The following is a 17,456-nucleotide window of genomic DNA, read 5'->3' on the forward strand; positions in this document are numbered from 1 at the left end:
CATTCTGAGCTCCACTGTAGCAGCTGCATGGAGGGCTGTGCTCACGGCACCTTCCGCCCTGAGGTGGGCACAGATGGCCTGTTCAATGTCCATAAGCTCCCTGTGGAGTAGGGGCTTGTTTGTCCCTGTTTGCAGACCAGGGAACCTCTGCATGGGAGCTAACGCGGGGCAGAAGCTTCCCAGACTGTGAGAAGGCTGGACTGTGCAGGGGACAGAGAGAAGGGGACAGGAGAAGGACCAGGAGGTGGGCAAGGCCTAGGTGGCCCTCCTCAGTGAGTGGGACCCTACCTTAAGAACAGTAGGGCAATTTCCAGGAGTTTTGATATGGCAGAGAGATAGTCTGTGTTGTAGATTTTGACCACTGTGAAGAGAGACCCAGGGAGAACCCTGGGGCCAGCGTAGCTGTCCAGGCCAGAGGCGCTGGGAGGGCAGGGGAGCTGGGAGAGGTGACAGCAGGAAGTTGACAGATGGAGATGAATTAGGAAGACAGAACCCATGAGCCCCCAGGGGTCATCAGGGTTTGCAGGGGAATCTCTGGGGTCCCAAGAGGTGAGGGAGGGGCCACGGTGCCCAGCCCAGGTGTGCAGAGGTTTATGATGTGACGAGTTCTCCTTTGCTCTTTGTGCTGTTGTCTTTCTTCATTTGAAACAAAAATAAAGCATGTGCTCCCTGTGTACTAAGCCCAGAACAGGCAATCTGTACCCAAAGGACCCTCAGGACCGAGCCCTGGAGAATGCTGGGGAGAAATCCTGTGCCGGTGTGAGCCTGACAGATGCAGGAGGTGCAGGGTGTGGGAGGAGGTGGAGGAGGGAGCAGCTTCGTGCTCCCTGAGAGGCTGGGTGCCAGGAGAGGGTCTGGATGCCAGATGTGGCCATCAGCCTGGCTGGACCCCACCCTCACATGGCTGCATCCCTGCAGGCTCTTAGGGCAGAGGCGGTGCTGGCCGGCCTCACCTGGCTCCCTGGGATCCAAGCTCGCTCACCGGCACCTCTTCTCTCCTTTAGGACATGGAAGTTTTGAACACCGCCATTCTCACCGGAAAGCCCGTCTGGGTCCCTGTCAAAGTCGTGGGAGTTCAAGAGGACGGTTCCGTGGTGGACGTGTCAGAGGCTGTGGAGTGCAGGTCGGCCGAAGAGGACATCGTGAAGGTACGTGATGGCTTCTTCTGCCTGTCTCCCAAGTGCACGTGGCTATCATGGCTCACTGTGCCCAGCCTCCAGATCTGGTGAGCACCCTGTGCTCCTAGGGTTGTGGGCCAGAGTGACCTCACTAAGCAGCAAATGGCTGAATCAGAGACACCTGGGTCAGACAGCAGCTGTGGGTGGCCGAGCTGCTCCCCTCTGCCAAGCTGAATCTCAAGGGCAAATCTGTGCCCACGCTCAGTTCTATCTCTCTCTCCCTCCTCCCTCTCTTTCTTCGTAGGGTGCTGTTGTCTTAGCATCAACAGTCCCCATACCATCTCGATTGGTCCAACTCTCTGTGCCCAATCATTTTATTTACTAAATATATTTTCTTTAACTGCCTCGCTGTTTTGGAGTGGCTGGTTGGCCCCGCTGGTTGGCATGTGGTGTTAATAAATGCCTCCCTGTTTCAAACTTGAAAACAGATTTGGTCTCATTACAGGATAATAAAACTCATGAGCCTTATGTACTAACTTTTTGTTAGTAACATTAAAATAAGTGACTATTAAATTTTTTAATAGCTCATCCTGTGCTACCTGCCTTAATTTGAATATAACCTGAGGCATATAGCTCAGTTGGGGAGTCTGTCCAAGGGACATTTTTACTGTGTGCTTCATTCTAATTAGCTACACTTCTGACTCCAAATTCTGCCGTGAAGCAGCCCATGTTTTCAGTTTTCCACGGTCTTCACAGGGTTCTCCATGAACTGCTAAATTGGGTATTTCTGCCCATTTTTTCTAAGTACATTGGTTGCTGCTTCTTTTTGCAGCAAAGACCTGGGGAGAAGGGACTTCAGTCTTGAGGACGATCCTTCCTCCTCCGAGTGCCGAGAGAGGCCTGGGGTCCACTCTGTCCCCATGTTTTAGGAGAAGACGTCAATGCCCAGCCCTGCCCTTCCTCGCCTTCTCCCAGCTCTGGTTCTGACGTTCAGCAAAACTGTTCATGGCCAACAGGAAGACCTTCCGTGGTTCCCCAGGGAGAAAGGGTCGCGAAGGGGTTTATTTCTCCTCAGTGCGACCTGTGGGAGGCTGTGTCTTGGTCTAGAGACAGTTTATTAAAGAAGAAATGGTGTATTTGTGAGATCTAGTGAAAAACAAGGAGTCTGTAGGAAACTCAAGCTTGGTGTCGGTGGTTTCCTGGACTTGGAATGTTAATTCTCCATGAGAAGAAGGCTGGACCAGCTTAAGACCTGGACACACGGCCCTGCCTGATGCCTGGAGATGGAACAAGCCCAGACCTTACCTTCTCAGCTCAGGGGATCAAGTGCTCGCAGGAGATCTTGTGCATGGATGAAAACATGGTCAATGTGCCTTTGGCCACACACACTCCTCACCCTCCCCTGCCTTCCAGAAAGCAGGAGCAGACGCTGGCAAATGGAGATGGCTCCGTGTGCTTATGCCATCGTGGACCCAGACAAGTGACTCCCCTCAGTGGGTTCCTTAAGTCCCCAGTCCCCTCCTGAGAGCCTCCTTTGGAGCCCCACACAGGATCCTTGTTCTCCTGCCTGGGGAGCTCCAGTCGAGGGAGGCCAGTTCAAGTTCAAGTTCATGGATCCCACCAAAAATATCCTCTGTCCCTCCTGATAGATACAGTTTTAGAAGAGGACAGATTTTGCCTATTGCAGCCTCATGAAAAAGCAAGTTCTTTAACAAATTATTGTTTGCTCTTCTAGGTGTGAAATGGAGCCCACAGATCACCAAGCTCAGCCCTGCAGTAGGACAGGTCCTCTGGCCATCCCTGCTGCCCGTGTCAGTGGGCTAGACTTAATTAGACGACTGTGATGCACATGCTGTGGCTTCACTCTTAATGTTCGTAGTCAATTTTGCCATGACTCTAAGATGGATAGAGGTGTCCACAGAGCCCTGTGCTGGCCTCAGCCTCAATCCAGGGTCAGCCCTGGACATTGGCACAGTTGCTAGTACCCTCAGGAGAGCCCTTCCATCTGTGGGGCTGCTGCTCAGCCACTCCTTCACAGCACAGGGAACACAATGGGGCCGTAAGGATGAGTTTACTGGGTCCCTAAAGATCTGCATGCACTGGGGGTTCAGTGGCCTGAGTCTGGGATTGAGATGGCAAGGAAGTGGGAATCCAGAAAGATGCAAATTATGGCAATGCACAAATTAGCTTCTTCAACCTGGGATGGAAAGACTTTCGAAGGACAGAATCTAAAGGCATAAATATTTTAAAAACCTGGAACCTGACCCTAATTGGGCAAGATTGGAGGGGATAGATGTCAAGTTTTAAGTCAACAATTACTCTGAAGTTAAAAAAAAAAAAAGTAGGGGATGAAGCTTGAGAGTGTGTGTGTACATGCACACCTGTGTGTACGTGCATTGTATACGTACACGTGGCTGGCTGGCTTTTATTCTTTAATCATTATGGTCATGTAAAAGTGGACAAATTGGCACAGAAATTTGGATTTCCAGTTTCTAATGAAAAATCATGAGATCATGTGGTCCTGGGCCTTGGGCACACGTGGGCTGCACCTGGGGTTGAGTAGAGGAGACCCTTTGTGTAAGGCCTGCACCCCCCAGCTCTCCACAGTCCCCACTACTCCCTCTTGTCTCCCCCAAGGAGGTGGAGGGACATTTGCCACCTCAAATCATACTCAGGAGGCTGGCTTTCCGATCTTAGATTTTAGATGAAAGTGAGTTTTTTCTCATACTGTGGTCTCAAAAAAGAGAAAGGAGCAACAAATGATCTACTTCATTCTGTCATCCTTCAGGCCCTAAGAGGACACTGGAAAATTGGATTGTGTTCTGCCAAAGAATGCCTGGGTGGCCAAGGGTTCTTGAAATCAAATCACAGGAGGAAAGACTACAGCAAGGGCGAGTGTTTAGCCTGGTGATGAGAAGAAGAGGCCCCAGGGTGAGGTGGTGACAGCGATTTTATGTCTTTCAAGAGCCATCATGTGGAAGAGGGAGATTTGGGCTTTTTGTATTCCTAAAGTGGCAGTTAAAAAGGACCATTTTCAGTTCAAAGTAAAGGAAGGACTGCAGAGGTGGTGAGTTCTTTGGTTAAGCATTCAGACAGATGATGAGGTTCAGATCTTAACTCCACCTTCCTTACCAGACCTTGGGCAAATCTCTTAACTCCTGTGAACTCAGATCCTTATCTACAAATGGGGATGATAAAGATATGGTGGAAAGTTACCTTCTATAGAGATTTGTTGTAACATCATTGTGTAAGGTAGAATGAACCACAATCAAAATAGTCCTGGAAAGCCCATTAGAGGAGACCTGGGCTTTTGGAAGTTCAAAAGACAGTTGATTAAAAAAATGTTTTCCTTGCTTTAAGCCACAGGCATAGGGCAAGGGTTAGTTTAAAGGAAATGGTGTGGGGGGTGTGTGCCCAGGTAAGCTGGCCTTGGGCAGCTGCCTTGTACTCTCTGTGTCTTCTGGTGGAGGTTTCATCCGGTGGCAGGCCAGCTATTCTGAGCATGTGTAATTGGATTGCTATTTGTTAGATCTGTGTGATGAAGTCCCAGTGTGAATTTGGGGAATAATTGAATGAGAATGTACATCTAAAGGAAGTCACAAAGTGTTTGAGCCATCATATGTCAATGTTGCACTGATAGATGTAAAAATTTAGATCCACGCACATACGCATGTCCATGATCACGTCTACAAATCTTAACCTCTACTTGGTTGTAGGGCCTCAGTATCTATGGCTGTGTCTATGCTGTTCCCAGCCCTGAGCACAGTATCTGGAACAAGTAAATGTTGGTTGAATATTCAAACAAATGAATGCTAGGGATTCCTGGAGGTGGGAGGAGATACCATGCATGAGTGGCTTTCTTGTCTTTGTGGGACATCTCCACTGAATTTCCTGTTACTGGAAATCTTCAAAGAGAGGTGGAGAGAGCTCTAAAGCCATAGGACTTGGTGATGGTGGACATGTGGGACTGGCCTGCGGTCCACCTTCTTCTGCCCCCTTGAGGATATTCCATTCTGTAACACGTCTTGATCATCTGCTTGTGGAGGGCAGTGCATATAGAGCCCCAGGAGCTACCAAGGTGGAGTGTATGTGACGTGTTCCCTTAGCAGTTTTCAACAGCACATGAGTATTAAAGAGGCACCACTGGTTGAGCATTTATTAAATGCCAGGTACTACCACAATAAGGACATTAGTACTGTTGACTCACTTCATTGTCACACGGACCTTTAAGCTAGGAACTATCAGGGCCTGGAGTTTGCACACGAGGAAACAGCAAGTAGAAGGGCAATGCCACTCCTTGCGCTCTAGTGGATATGGGGGTAGATCCCTTCCAGGACCCTCAGACCCACGCATCCTGAGTGTCACTCTAATGTCATGTACCACACTGTGTGGGTGAGGTGGCAGGGACAGTCAGGGAGTCACTTGATGATGGCTTACTCTGGATCTACGAAGGACCTGTTTCTGCCCATAGCACCTGGAAGGTGTGTGGGTTAGTCCCTGTGGTTGCTGTAGCAGGTCACCATGAACTTGGTGGCTACCCATGGTTCTGGAGGTGGGAAGCCTGTGAGAGGCTGGTAGAGCCACCTCCTCCTCCAGCTTCAGAGGCAGGCTGCCTTCCCAGCTCGTGTCCTCCTCCATCTCAAAGTCAGCAGTGTGACGCCTTCACCTCTCCCCATGGCCCCTGATCCCATCACCACGTCCTCTTCTCTGACTGCAGCCCTCCTCTGCCCCTCACGAAGACCTGCCCAACAACCACCCCAGTCTAGGTCCTTAAAGGCATCTGTGACATTCCTTTGCTACACATGTTGTGTTCCTAGGGCTGGTGTCACAGGTTATACAAATGCGGTGACTTAACACATGGAATTTTTTCTCCTGGAGGCTGGGAGCCTGAATGAGGGCATTGGCAGCCCTGCTTCCTCCAGCGACTCTGAAGAGCGTCCGCCCTTGCCTTGCACGGCTTCTGGGGGCTCTGGGCATTCCTGGGATTATGGCCTCCTCACTTTAATCTCTGCTTCCCTTGTCACCTCTTACCTGTGTCTCTGAATGACCTTACTTTCTCATACTGGTGCTTGTCATTGAATTTGGGGTTACCTTATTTCAGGATGATTTCTTCTGAGATCCTTAAAGTTTACCTCTGTAAACCCCTTGTTCCAAACAAGGTTGTGTTTTTCTGCACTTGTGATTGTCTTGTATCAGTGGATTGTGGCTTCCAGAGCCACTGAGGCCAGTCGAGTTTCTCAGCAGGAGATGAACTTGTACATGCTCCCAGAGAAATAAATATAAGTTCATGCGGATCTCGAAATGGTGCCTCCAGCCTGTGGCTGCTATGAGTAAGTGCCTGGCCTTCAGGTATCAGCTGGACTCATAATATGGAGATGTTAAAAGGCCAATAACAGAGCACTAACACGTGAGAGCCTTACCTGCCCAGGAAGATTCTCCTCTCCACAGGTGACCTGGGAGGGGTCAGGTCAGGCAGCGGGTGTCAGAAAAAACAAAGTCTGCTGCTGAGCAGCCTGTGGGCTGCTGGTCACCAGACAGCCTGGAGGGCCCAGTCAGCACCTTGGAGAGCAGCCTCACTCTGGGGATCACTATATCCCTATGAGGGCTGGGAGGAGTTTCTTCAAGAGGCTGGACTTTCAGACAGGACTGGCTGGACAATGGTGTGTTCTCAGGGGGGCCCTTACAGAGATGACGTCAATGACAGGCACCTCACCCTTCGGGTTCAGGTGTGAGGGGTGCTGGTCAGGAGGCAGGTCTTGGGCTCAGGCAGAGCTAAGCTGTACACCTGGGTTGGTGTGGATTATTTCTGTTGTTGTTGCAGATAAAAGAAAGCCCAATCCAACGGCCCCCGGCTAATGCTAATTCTACTTGGAAGAACACAGAGAAAAATTCCAAAAGAGGTTGTAGGCCATCCTTTCTCCTTTAGCAATGCTTCACAAAAATTCCTCCCAGATCCGCAGTTACCCTATTTCTGGCATGAATTTCCCTCCTTCACGCGCTGCCAGGAGCCATGCACCTCAGAAGAAGTTGTCAGGTGGTTTGGATGTTATTGCCTAATTTTGTCCTTCTTTATGCTGGTAATTGGGACTTTCATTGTTCCATTCTAATTGGAGATGTGTCATATATTTCCTGTTGGCCAGGGATGGGCACTGCTGCCTTCTCAACCTTTTGTTCCTGTCAGCTTCATTATGATTTAAATATTAATTAGATCATTTGTTCTTCTCTATCTTTGGCATCTCTAATTAAGAAATAACATCCTGGAATTGTTTCTGCATAATTCAAGGAGATCTTGGACAATCCCGCATGAACCTGCACACCTCTGCCTTCACTTGCTCAGGATGCATGCCCATGCCCACTCCCCCTCCTGGGGACCCTCATCTGCTCTTTCCTAGCCAGGCCTGCTTGCTACAGGGTTGGGGTTTGCTGGAGATGTGGGGCTGTGACTGTGCTACAGATTTCAGGCCTGGTCAGGTACAATACCTAGTGTCTGGTGTCTCCTGGGGACATATTTATTCTGTGTTCAGTAGGAGGGAAGGAGCCCTCCATTGTGCTTTGGTTCTTGATTCACAATTTAAACCCCCATCATGCAGTTTTGGAGGTAGGGAGGGTGTGTCGGCTTCACTGAGCTTCCAGAAGAAACTCAGAGGAGCTAAACAAAGTTCATAAATTAACTGGATCACAGAGCCGTGAGACTCAGACACAGATAGGCATGGTCCAGGCACAGAGGCCATGTGTTGAGGCTGCTGCCTCCCTCTGCCATTTTCCTGTCTAACAGCTTCATGACCACACAGCTGACACTCAATGAACTTCCCCTGTTTAAATGGAGAGTTTGGTACATTTTGATGGTTTTGTGGGTACAAAATCACCACCCAAATTGGGGCAGTGATATCTTTAGCCTTTGATCTTTCTTCTTGCTTCTTTATGATCCCTTCTCTCTCGCCCCTCTCCATTTGTCCCATGTAATCACTCCCGGACAGTTAATTTTTATTTTCTGGAGTTTCATATAAATGAAACAGTAAAGTATGTTTGTTATCTCCGTCTTCATTGCCCCTCTTATCTCTCTTTCTCTTCTTTCCCTCAGTGTAATTAACTTGATATGTATCCTTGCTGGTATGTGTCTCCATAATTCTTCTTTAACTGCTGAGCTGTATTCCACTGAGTGAATATATCACAGTTTGTCCCCGTGGATGGACATTTGGGTTGCTCCTGGTTGGGCTAATGCTGCTGGGAGCATTCATGCAAGCTATTGTCTGTCATTTCTGTCACTTCAAGCTGTCATTTCTCTAGGAATAGAAGAGTCGCACAATGCACAGAAGCACATGTTGAACTCCTTTGGAAGCTGCCAAATTGTTTCCTGAAGTGGGCGTGGCATTTGCTTTCCTGCCAGGGGTGTCTGAGAGTTCTCATACCTCCACAGTTGGTGCCAGCACTTGGTGTCATCATCCTGTTAATTTTTGCTATTCTGATGGGTTCAGAGAGGTGGGCCATATTGGTTTCAGTTTGCATTTCCGAAATGATTAGTGCTGTGGAATGTCTTCCCACATGCTATTTGACACCTACAGATATTTGGTAGAGTGCTGCTCAAATTTTTTTGCCCATTACAAATTTTTAAAAATGCTTGTGATTGATGTTGTCAGGTATGATTTGAGAGACTTCATCCCAGACTTTGACCTATCTTTCATGATCTTTCATCTTTTGAAGAGTATAAAATTTTCACTTGGTGAGATCCAATGTATAATTCTTTCTTTTATGAATTAAGCTTTTGCTGTAGAACCTAAGAAATAATTGCCTCATCCATGTTCACAAGATTTTTCTCACATATTTTTCTAAATTTTCTAAATAGTTAAGCTGGTACATTTAGGTCTGTGATCCATTTTTTGAGTTAATTTTTGTAAATGTGAGATAAGGGTCTAAATTTTTCTGTTTAGCATGGATTTTCCGGTTGTCTCAGCACCATTTATTCTCTGTCGTTGAAGACATTCTTTCTATTTTGAATTATCCTGGAGTCCTTGTTCTCTGTAAAGAGAGCTTTATTTCTGCCTTTCTTGTCTGGGTGGCTTATTGTCTTGCTTAATCACCCTGCTAGGCTTGCCTGTAAAGAATCCCTCACAAAGCCTTGACCAAGTGGCATGAGTGGGTGTCCTCCCTCAGCCCTGATCCTGGGGAAAGGGCGCTCTCCTGGCTCCAGTAAGTTTAACTCTAGCAGTTTCTGTTGCTCTGCACACGACTTTCATCAAGTGTGAGGAATTTTCCTTCCAATCCTGTTTGTTTGTTTCTGTGTCTGTTCAGATGACTGCATGGGTTTTGTCCTTCGTTCTATGTGGGATTATAAGGCTATTTCTTAGAGAAAAAGAGCTTTGAAGTATTTCAAAATTCTTTTTTCTTGATAAAGTGGGAGATAACAGCACCGTGGGCCAGCTCTTTTTTGGTTGTTTTAATTTTTATAACTAATTCTTGCTTGTTTGTTCCCTAATTCCATAGGAGGGTGGGGAAGTTGCACCAGTACTGTCTTTGGTTATTTAACAACGCTGGGAAGGAAATGCTCTGGGAGCCGGTTCTTTGGTGAGCTGACGAGCTCCGAGTTCCCAGGGCAGCAGACTTGTTCAGCGGTCACCCCCAGCTCCAGCTCCTCCCTGTCACCTGGGGAGCAAGCGCAGCTGGGGGAGTGCACGGATGGCACCATGGATGTGCCAGAGGGAAGGCGCAGCAGGAGCTTGGTGTGGCCCTCTCCCGAGACGCAGGGCTCCCTGCTCGGCTCTCTCTCGTGGTCAGCGTCCAGTGGCCCTGCTGCTGGTGGACTGGCTGTGCCCTCCTCCCCTCAGCTCTCCAATGGGGCAGGACACTATCCGTCTGTCTCCTCAGTGCATCCTGGTCACCTGCCACTGAGCCTGGCACCAAGCAGCTGCTCCACAAACAGATGCTGAGTACAGCCTCTGGCCACTCCCTGGGGCCTGAAGAGGACAGCACTGCTGTGGAAGGGGGGGCTGTGCAGTCAGGGATGCGGGTCTAGACCTACTCAGCCTTCACTCTCAGGGGATCGTGGGAAGGCTGCTCTTTTAAAAAAATTGTTTTTTTTTTTTTTTAGTTAAACACAATAGCAGAATCCATTCTGCATAATTATACAAGCATGGAATGTATCTTATTCTAGTTAGGAACCCCCTTCTTGTGGATGTGTGTGACAGTGGAGTCCACGGTGGAGATTTCATACAGGAACACAGGAGAATCATGTCACACCCATCCACTGCCTTTCCTTTTCCGGCACCCCTTCCGGTACCTTCACTCCCCTTTGTCTAATCTACAAACTTCTATTTTCCCTGCCCTTTATTGTGGTTTACCTTCCACATATCGGAAAAAAACTTTCACCTGTTTTTTTTTGGGGGAGGGGGTATTGGCTTATTTCACTTTGCATGATATTCTCCAGCTCCATCTATTTACCAATTATTACTTATGGCTAAGTAATACTCCATTGTGTATATGTACCACACTTTGTTTATCCATTCATCCATTGATGGACACCTAGGTTGGTTCCATAGCTTAGCTATTGTGAATTGAGCTGCTCTAATCATTGATGTGACTGCATCACTGTAGTACGCTGATTTTAGGTCCTTTGGGTATAGACCAAGGAGTGGGTCAAATGGTGGTTCCTTTCCAAGTTTTCTAAGGAATCTCCATACTGCTTTCCAGAGTGGTTGCACCAGTTTGCAGTCCCACCAGCTGTGTATGAGAGTACCTTTTCCCCACATCCTTGCCAAAATTTATTGCTTGTGTTCTTTTTTTTTTTTTTTTAAAGAGAGAGCGAGGGGAGAGAGAGAGAGAGAGAGAGAGAGAGAGAGAGAGAGAGAGAGAGAATTTTTAATATTTATTTTTTTTTTAGTTCTCGGCGGACACAACATCTTTGTATGTAGTGCTGTATGTGGTGCTGAGGATCGAACCCGAGCCGCACGCATGCTTGTGTTCTTGATAATCTCCATTCTGACTGGAGTGAGATGAAATCTCAGTGTGGCTTTAATTTGTGTTTCTCTACTTGCTAGAGATGTTGAACATTTTAAGTGAGCTTCGGAGCCTGACTCTGTAAAGCCTCGTAGGTACTGGGCACCCACACATTTCTTGTGCATGAGTTCATGTGATACCGTGCTCACAGTACCTGAACCCCACAGTCATTCAACTCCACCCGAAATAAGCACAGGGTGCCATCTTGCCTCTGAGCAGGGCTCTCAGGCTGCTTTCTTTGGTGCTCCTTGACTTCACCTGAGCAAGCCTTGCTGATCTCTGGGGTGGGCTCTTCTCTCCCCCCTCTTAGACTGCACATTGGCCATTTTAAACATACCAATGAGATTGTATGATTATTACCTTCTGCAGATAAAGATGTGTCCTCTTTTTCTCTTAAATATCTCAAAGGTCTACAGAGAAATTCACTCATGTGAGGAACTAACAAACCTAAAAAGAATGAAAGACTGGAACTCCTTTTGCAGCCAAGGTCCTGGCACCAAGGAGATGCGAGGAACATAGATGAGAGATTCTGAGACTCTCACATGCTTTCCCCAAATACTCAGGGAGTTTGGCTCAAGCAATTTATTAGTGCTTTATTGATGTTTATCACTAGACTGTTACAGACTCTTGGAAGTGATTGCTGCCCATTCAGCTGGTGAAATATGACTTCTATCTCAGTGAGAATCAAGGGTATGTGCTTCCTCCAGGAGCAGGTGGAGTGGATTATGTGATCTCCTGTTCACAGACCCGGGCTTCTTGCTTACATCCCGTTGTTGAGAGGAATGGGCTCTCAGTAGTAAGAGACCACTTCTCACACACACACAATCTTCTCACCCTTCTCTGATTATATTGTCTCTCCCCTGCTCTTGGTTTGTCTTCTAGTTACAATAATGAAAGACCTGAGGCCAGGTAACTTTATAAAGAGAAGAGGTTTAATTTTGTCTCATGGTTCTGGAGGTCCAAGGTCAAGGGGCTATATCTGGTGATGATCTTCTTTTCAGCAGAGTTATGAGGTCATGTGGCCAGAGACAAAAAGCAACATAGAAAACTTGCTATTTCAAGTAGAGGTCACAGTAACCCCTTTGGATAACAGGAATTGTGCCTCTACGAGAAACGTGCTCTCCTGTCCAAACCCAAAGAACGGACCAAGAGACACAAAGTATCACAAACAGTGAGGCTTTACTGACAGTCCTGCAAGCCTGGGTGTCTGGGGGCGCAGGCACATCCCTGACTGTTCCAACCAGCATTTTGTCTCCTTGAGGTGCAAGAGCCCTCCCCAGCTCCTCAGTGTCTGAGAACTATGGGGTGCACAGTCTTCCTAAATGTCACCTAGGTTTTACTGTCCCCTATTGGTTATTTTAAGGGATGTACCTGGAGTTTCCACATCTCCCTTTGCTTTCCTGGGCAGGAAGCCCTTTCTGGGATTGATCTGTCCCGTGTGCAGTTTATCCCTGTTGGTCAGCCGGGCCTCCCCCCACCTCCTGTGAGTCGATTTGTCTTGTCTCCTCACTCAGGCGTCAACCACCAGTTTAATCATTTGCTCTGTTTCCTCTTTGGCTAGTTTTCTTATATCCTCAGTAATTTTGCATTGAAGGCTAAATCCTGCGTTCTGATAATGTTCTGCAGGACTCTCTGTTTCTACCTCCGCTGCAGAGATGAGAAGACCAGTGCTCACAGAGGTCAAGTGTCCAGGCCCTGCAGGTTGAAGGAAGGCACGGGAAGCTGGAGCCCAGGTTCGCCTCACTCCAGAATCCGCACTTCACCTGTGTGCTGCCCACACAGACGTGATCTGTAGAATTTAGGGAAGATTTAGTGAATCTGGAGGATGCTGAATTGGGAGGGGGGTGTCTGGGGTACAGGGCATGGGAGGGCACAGGTGAGGCTGGAGGACATCGTGGTGAAGGGTGGTGAAGGGTACTGAGTGAGTCAGAGCCCTAGGGAGAGATGTCGGCAGCACCGAGTGAGCAGACTGCAGTCCTGCATGGAGCCTGGGCCACTGGTCTGCTGAAGGTGGAGAGAGCGTGCAGCTGCACAGCTGGGCAGCATCGGGAGGGCCACTGCTATTGAGGTGGAATTCCCTGAGGCTGGACTCGGAGGTGACACCAGAACATGGATCATTAATAAATCAATGACCATCTTCAACACATGACAGTTCAGGGCCCAGGCCCATCGACAGCAGAGCACGGCTGTGGTGTCTTGGCCAGAGGAGGCCCTTCTGAGGCTGCCAACAGGCAGCCACCTGCAGCCTGCCTGAGCGGGATTCTGTACGGAATCTTCTCAGTGAGTCGGGGCAGATGGGCACAGAGCTCGCCAAGAGTCACACCTATAAGAATAGAAACAAAACAGTTCAGAAGAAGCATACATGGAAAACTTCCTTTGAGATGCGTGCTCTGCCTTGGTAGGCATGCTGTGGGGAGGCCTGGTCCACTGTCCCCTGAGAAGGAGCTGAGCTCTGCATCTCGGGAGGTGGAGGCAAAGGTGTGTTAATCAGGACTGTGGCTCTGAGGGGCTAGGTCCAACTTAGTTCCCCCAGTAGAGGGATGTGTTGGTGTCCCAGCAGATAGTGGGAGGCCTGGGTCTTGGTGATGGCAGCAGCTCACTAGGCTTTCTGTCCTTGTTACCATGCACGGACTTTCTCCTCCCAGAGCAGCTTGTCCACAGCTGTTGTAGCCTCAGGTCACATCTGTATAGCCTTGTAAGGAGGGAGGAGAAGAATCTTTCACCCTCCTTGTTCAAAACTTTTGAGGCAGTGTCCTTGCCAGTTGAGAATGATCCAACTCCTCAGCTTTGTGCTGGGGCCAGTGGTGGGAACCAGGCTGGGGTGGGATTGGGGGCCAAATGGTGCGGGTATCCTCAGGGAGCCGGATGGGCATGCCTGGGTCACCTGCTCATTTTGCAGGCAGGGTCTTAGGACAAAGGAAGGGGCAAAGGTTGCTGGTACATCAACAAGACAAGAGCCCCTCTGCAAACATTTTTGTTTTAGAAATTAGAAATTCAAATGTGTTTCCAGACCTAACTGATGAGTCTGGAAATCTGGAAATACAGGCAATAGTCTAAGTTACCAATGGCTCCCCTCAGCACTCACATGTGGGGGACAAGCAAGCTCAGACAGGGGCTTGAGCCTCCTTGTGAGCAGGGGGAAGCTTACCTTTGTTCTCCATGGTGACGGAGGGCTTTACCAGGTAGACTGAGAACAGCCAGGTCCTCTTGGCAGGACAAGGCAGCAAAGGCAGAGATGCAGGGGAGTCGGAGACCAGATGGCTGTGAGCCTGGGAGGCAGGTGGGGGCTGGGTAGGGGTGGCCACTCCAGCCACGGCAAGGAGCTGGGGGATCTATCTTGTCATCACTGGAGGACATTATTTTATTAAGTGAGAATTTTAGAAATTAACAGAAAATGAGGTGATTTTGGCAACAGAGAGAGGGATGAGTGAAAGGGAGGAAGGATCCTTGAAGAATCCCCTTCATTTCTCCAATAAGAACCCTGGAATGGTTCAGACCAGCGAGAGACGGGGCAATGAGGCTGAGCAGATTCAGGGTGAAGAGGACCTTGCCATCCTCGTGGTCCACACTTTCCTTCACCCCTGCCCAGTCCTGCCCAGTCCCTCTCTGCCATCTCCTTATTGTCACCCATACCTTTAGCTCTGTTTGACATTGTGATGTTTATGTGTTGACTTATTTATTGTTGGTGTTTGGGTATTTGCTGTCCCATGTCGCACATCATTCTGTGAAAGGACAAAGTATCAAACATCTGATCAGGTGCTTATAGGGCAGGGTTTTCATCTTGCCTAGAACCGGTGATGTGAGGGGACATCTCCCAGGAGCACCCTCCCCCAGAGGAGGCAAGGTCCCCTCCCTGAAGTGGGTGCCGTGAACAGGGAAGAGCACTGTGGAATGTCATTCCTGGCCCTTGGGGGGCAAGCTTTGCTTTCTAATCATGACTGTGGTCTCATGAGCTCATAACCAGGTCACAGGAGAGAGGCTCTGTGACAGATGCTCCTGAGCCTGTCATGCCTTCTGACCCCCTTGGACCATAAGGACAAAGGCACGTGTGCAGATCTGTTTGAGGGGTGAGGAGAGGTGGTCAGCCACGTGAGGGAGAGCGCAGTTTGGCCTACAGACGACACAGTGGGAAACGCTGCTTGGGTGGTCCTTGGCTCCTGTGAACATGGTGTCAATCACCTGTGATGAGGAAGCGGCCAGTGTGCCAACTGCGTTCACTTAATTAGACCAACACAGGAGACACCTGTGGGCATCTGCCCAGGGTGATATTATCTTTCCCCCTTTCTTTCTGGTAATTGCTTCCCTCACTTCTCCTTGCACTTGTGGGCTGGCTGCTCACCATGCCTACCCTGTGTGGCCCGTCCCTGAGGAGCCAGCCTAAGGGCTGCTCACCCCCTGAGCAGGACCCAGCACACTCTCCCTCCCAGGACTTGAAGTAGTCAGCCTGGGCTTCGCTCTAACAGGTGAGGTCCCCATAAAATGTCTGCCAGTGCCTGGAAGGACAGGGCCAGTCCCGCCACAGAGTGAGAAGGAGCAGCTAAGAAGCTGAGAGGAAGAGAGCCGGGCCAGGATGGTTACTGGTTGCAGCTGAGGCTCTGCCACTTTCCCGCCTTAGTAAGACCCACCCCCTCCCTTCTCTTCTCAGTGGAGCCTGTGCCTTGTAACATGTGCATCCTCGCTCACGTGGTCAGAAATGCCTAGTGGTCACTGAGCCCTCCACTGCCCAAGCACTTTCGAGGCAAGACAAGCTTTGAGGTCAGTGCTGATTCCCTTCAAGGTGTGCAAAGTGGGGACAAAGGCAGAGGAATTGCTGGCCTCACACCCCTCCACCTCTGCCCTCAGGAAGAGGCTTCTCCATGGCTCTCTCCCCTGCCCAGGCGGCTTCTCACCACTTGGTCAAAAGCCCACTGCAGCTGGTCCTGCCCCAGGTCCCAGGACCACAGACAGAGCAGCAGGAACTCTTGGAGGTCACAGGAGGGCAGGGGGAGCTCATTTCCCAGAAGCCCTCAGCAAACGCCTTCGCATGCCATTGGCTAGCACTGAACCAATCACGAGGCAGGAGGGTGCCCCCAGGAAACCAGCATCATGTGTTGTGTGTTACTGTGGCTAAGGTCACCACAAAGTTTAATGTTAGCTGTGGGTTTTGGCAGGTGTCCTCATCTGGGCCAGGAAGCCCCTTCTGTCCCTAGCGTGTTATCCCTGACACAGTTACTTTTAGGTGTTGTCAAGTGCCTTTTTTTTTTTTTTTTTTTTGACTGAGATGCTGGTGCGCTTCTGTTCCTTATTGGTATGGGGCACTCCCTCAGTCAGTTTTCTGATGTCACTCCAGTCCTGCGTTTCTGACAAATCTGACCTGGCCATGGTGCACAGTCTTCATATAGGTTGCTGTATATTCCTGGATCCTGTTGGCTATTTTCTTGAATACTTTTACTTTGGTTTTGGTATCCGGCTAAAAGTGGTCCCATGAAATGAATCGGGAAAGATTTTCTCTTGTATTATTTGAAAGAGTGTGTCAAAGGTTGGTGTCGGTTCTTTAAACATTTGGCGAATTCTCTGTGATGCCACCTGGGCATGGGCTTTTCTTCCTGTGATCACCAGTACCACCTGTGCTTGTCGCAGGACTGTTCAGGTTTTAGATTCCTCCCCGAGTCAGCTGTAGAACTTGTGCATTTTCTCTAGGTTTTCTGATTTGTTAACACACAACCATTCATAGTGTTCATCTGTAGCCCTTTTTCTTTCTTTAAACGTCGTAATAATGTTCTCTCTTTCACTCCTGGTTTTAGTTATTTAGGTCTTCTTTCCCTTTTCCTTTGTCAATCTAACTAAATGTCTATTTTTTATTTTTAGTTGTCAATGGACCTTTATTTTTATTTATTTATATGTGGTGCTGAGAATTGAACAGGGCCTCACACATGCTAGGCAAGCATTCTACCACTGAGCCACCACCCCAGCCCATCTAATGTCTATTGTGTTATTTTTAATGTACCAATTCTTTTCTGTGTGTATTTTCTCTATGTTTTTCTATGATCAGTTTCACTAATTCAGATCTAATGTTTATAATTGCTATTTCCTCCTAATATCTTGACAGTTTTACTAATAACAATGTCCTTTCTTGTCAGAATTGACTTGTCTCCCATTGATAGCTGCTGTAGGCTTTGTAGAGGGGTGTGTACAGAGCTCCTTCCTTTGCCCTTTTCCCCTCCACCTAGTTCATCTCTGGACATAGGTGCCTCTGCTGCAGGCATCACATAGTGGGACCTCCTGTTTCCGTCATGTCTGATGATCTCTCTCTGTTGGGCTTTCAAACCAACTCACAGGAACATTCTATTGATATATTTGATCACCTCT

The 17,456-nt window shown here is 48.7% G+C and overlaps 1 pseudogene across 1 annotated transcript in view; it reads left to right on the forward strand.

The window, feature by feature from the left end:
* LOC308644403 (transmembrane protein 132B-like) overlaps positions 1-17,456 on the forward strand; it is a 63,388-nt pseudogene that overhangs the window by 23,111 nt on the left and 22,821 nt on the right. The window contains exon 2 of the transcript in view: positions 1,005-1,148. The product of the transcript in view is annotated as a transmembrane protein 132B-like (transcript). The remainder of the gene's footprint in view (positions 1-1,004; positions 1,149-17,456) is intronic.

Source organism: Spermophilus citellus (assembly GCF_964194105.1).
Source record: "Spermophilus citellus genome assembly, chromosome: 3".
Taxonomy (NCBI): Eukaryota; Metazoa; Chordata; class Mammalia; order Rodentia; family Sciuridae; genus Spermophilus; species Spermophilus citellus.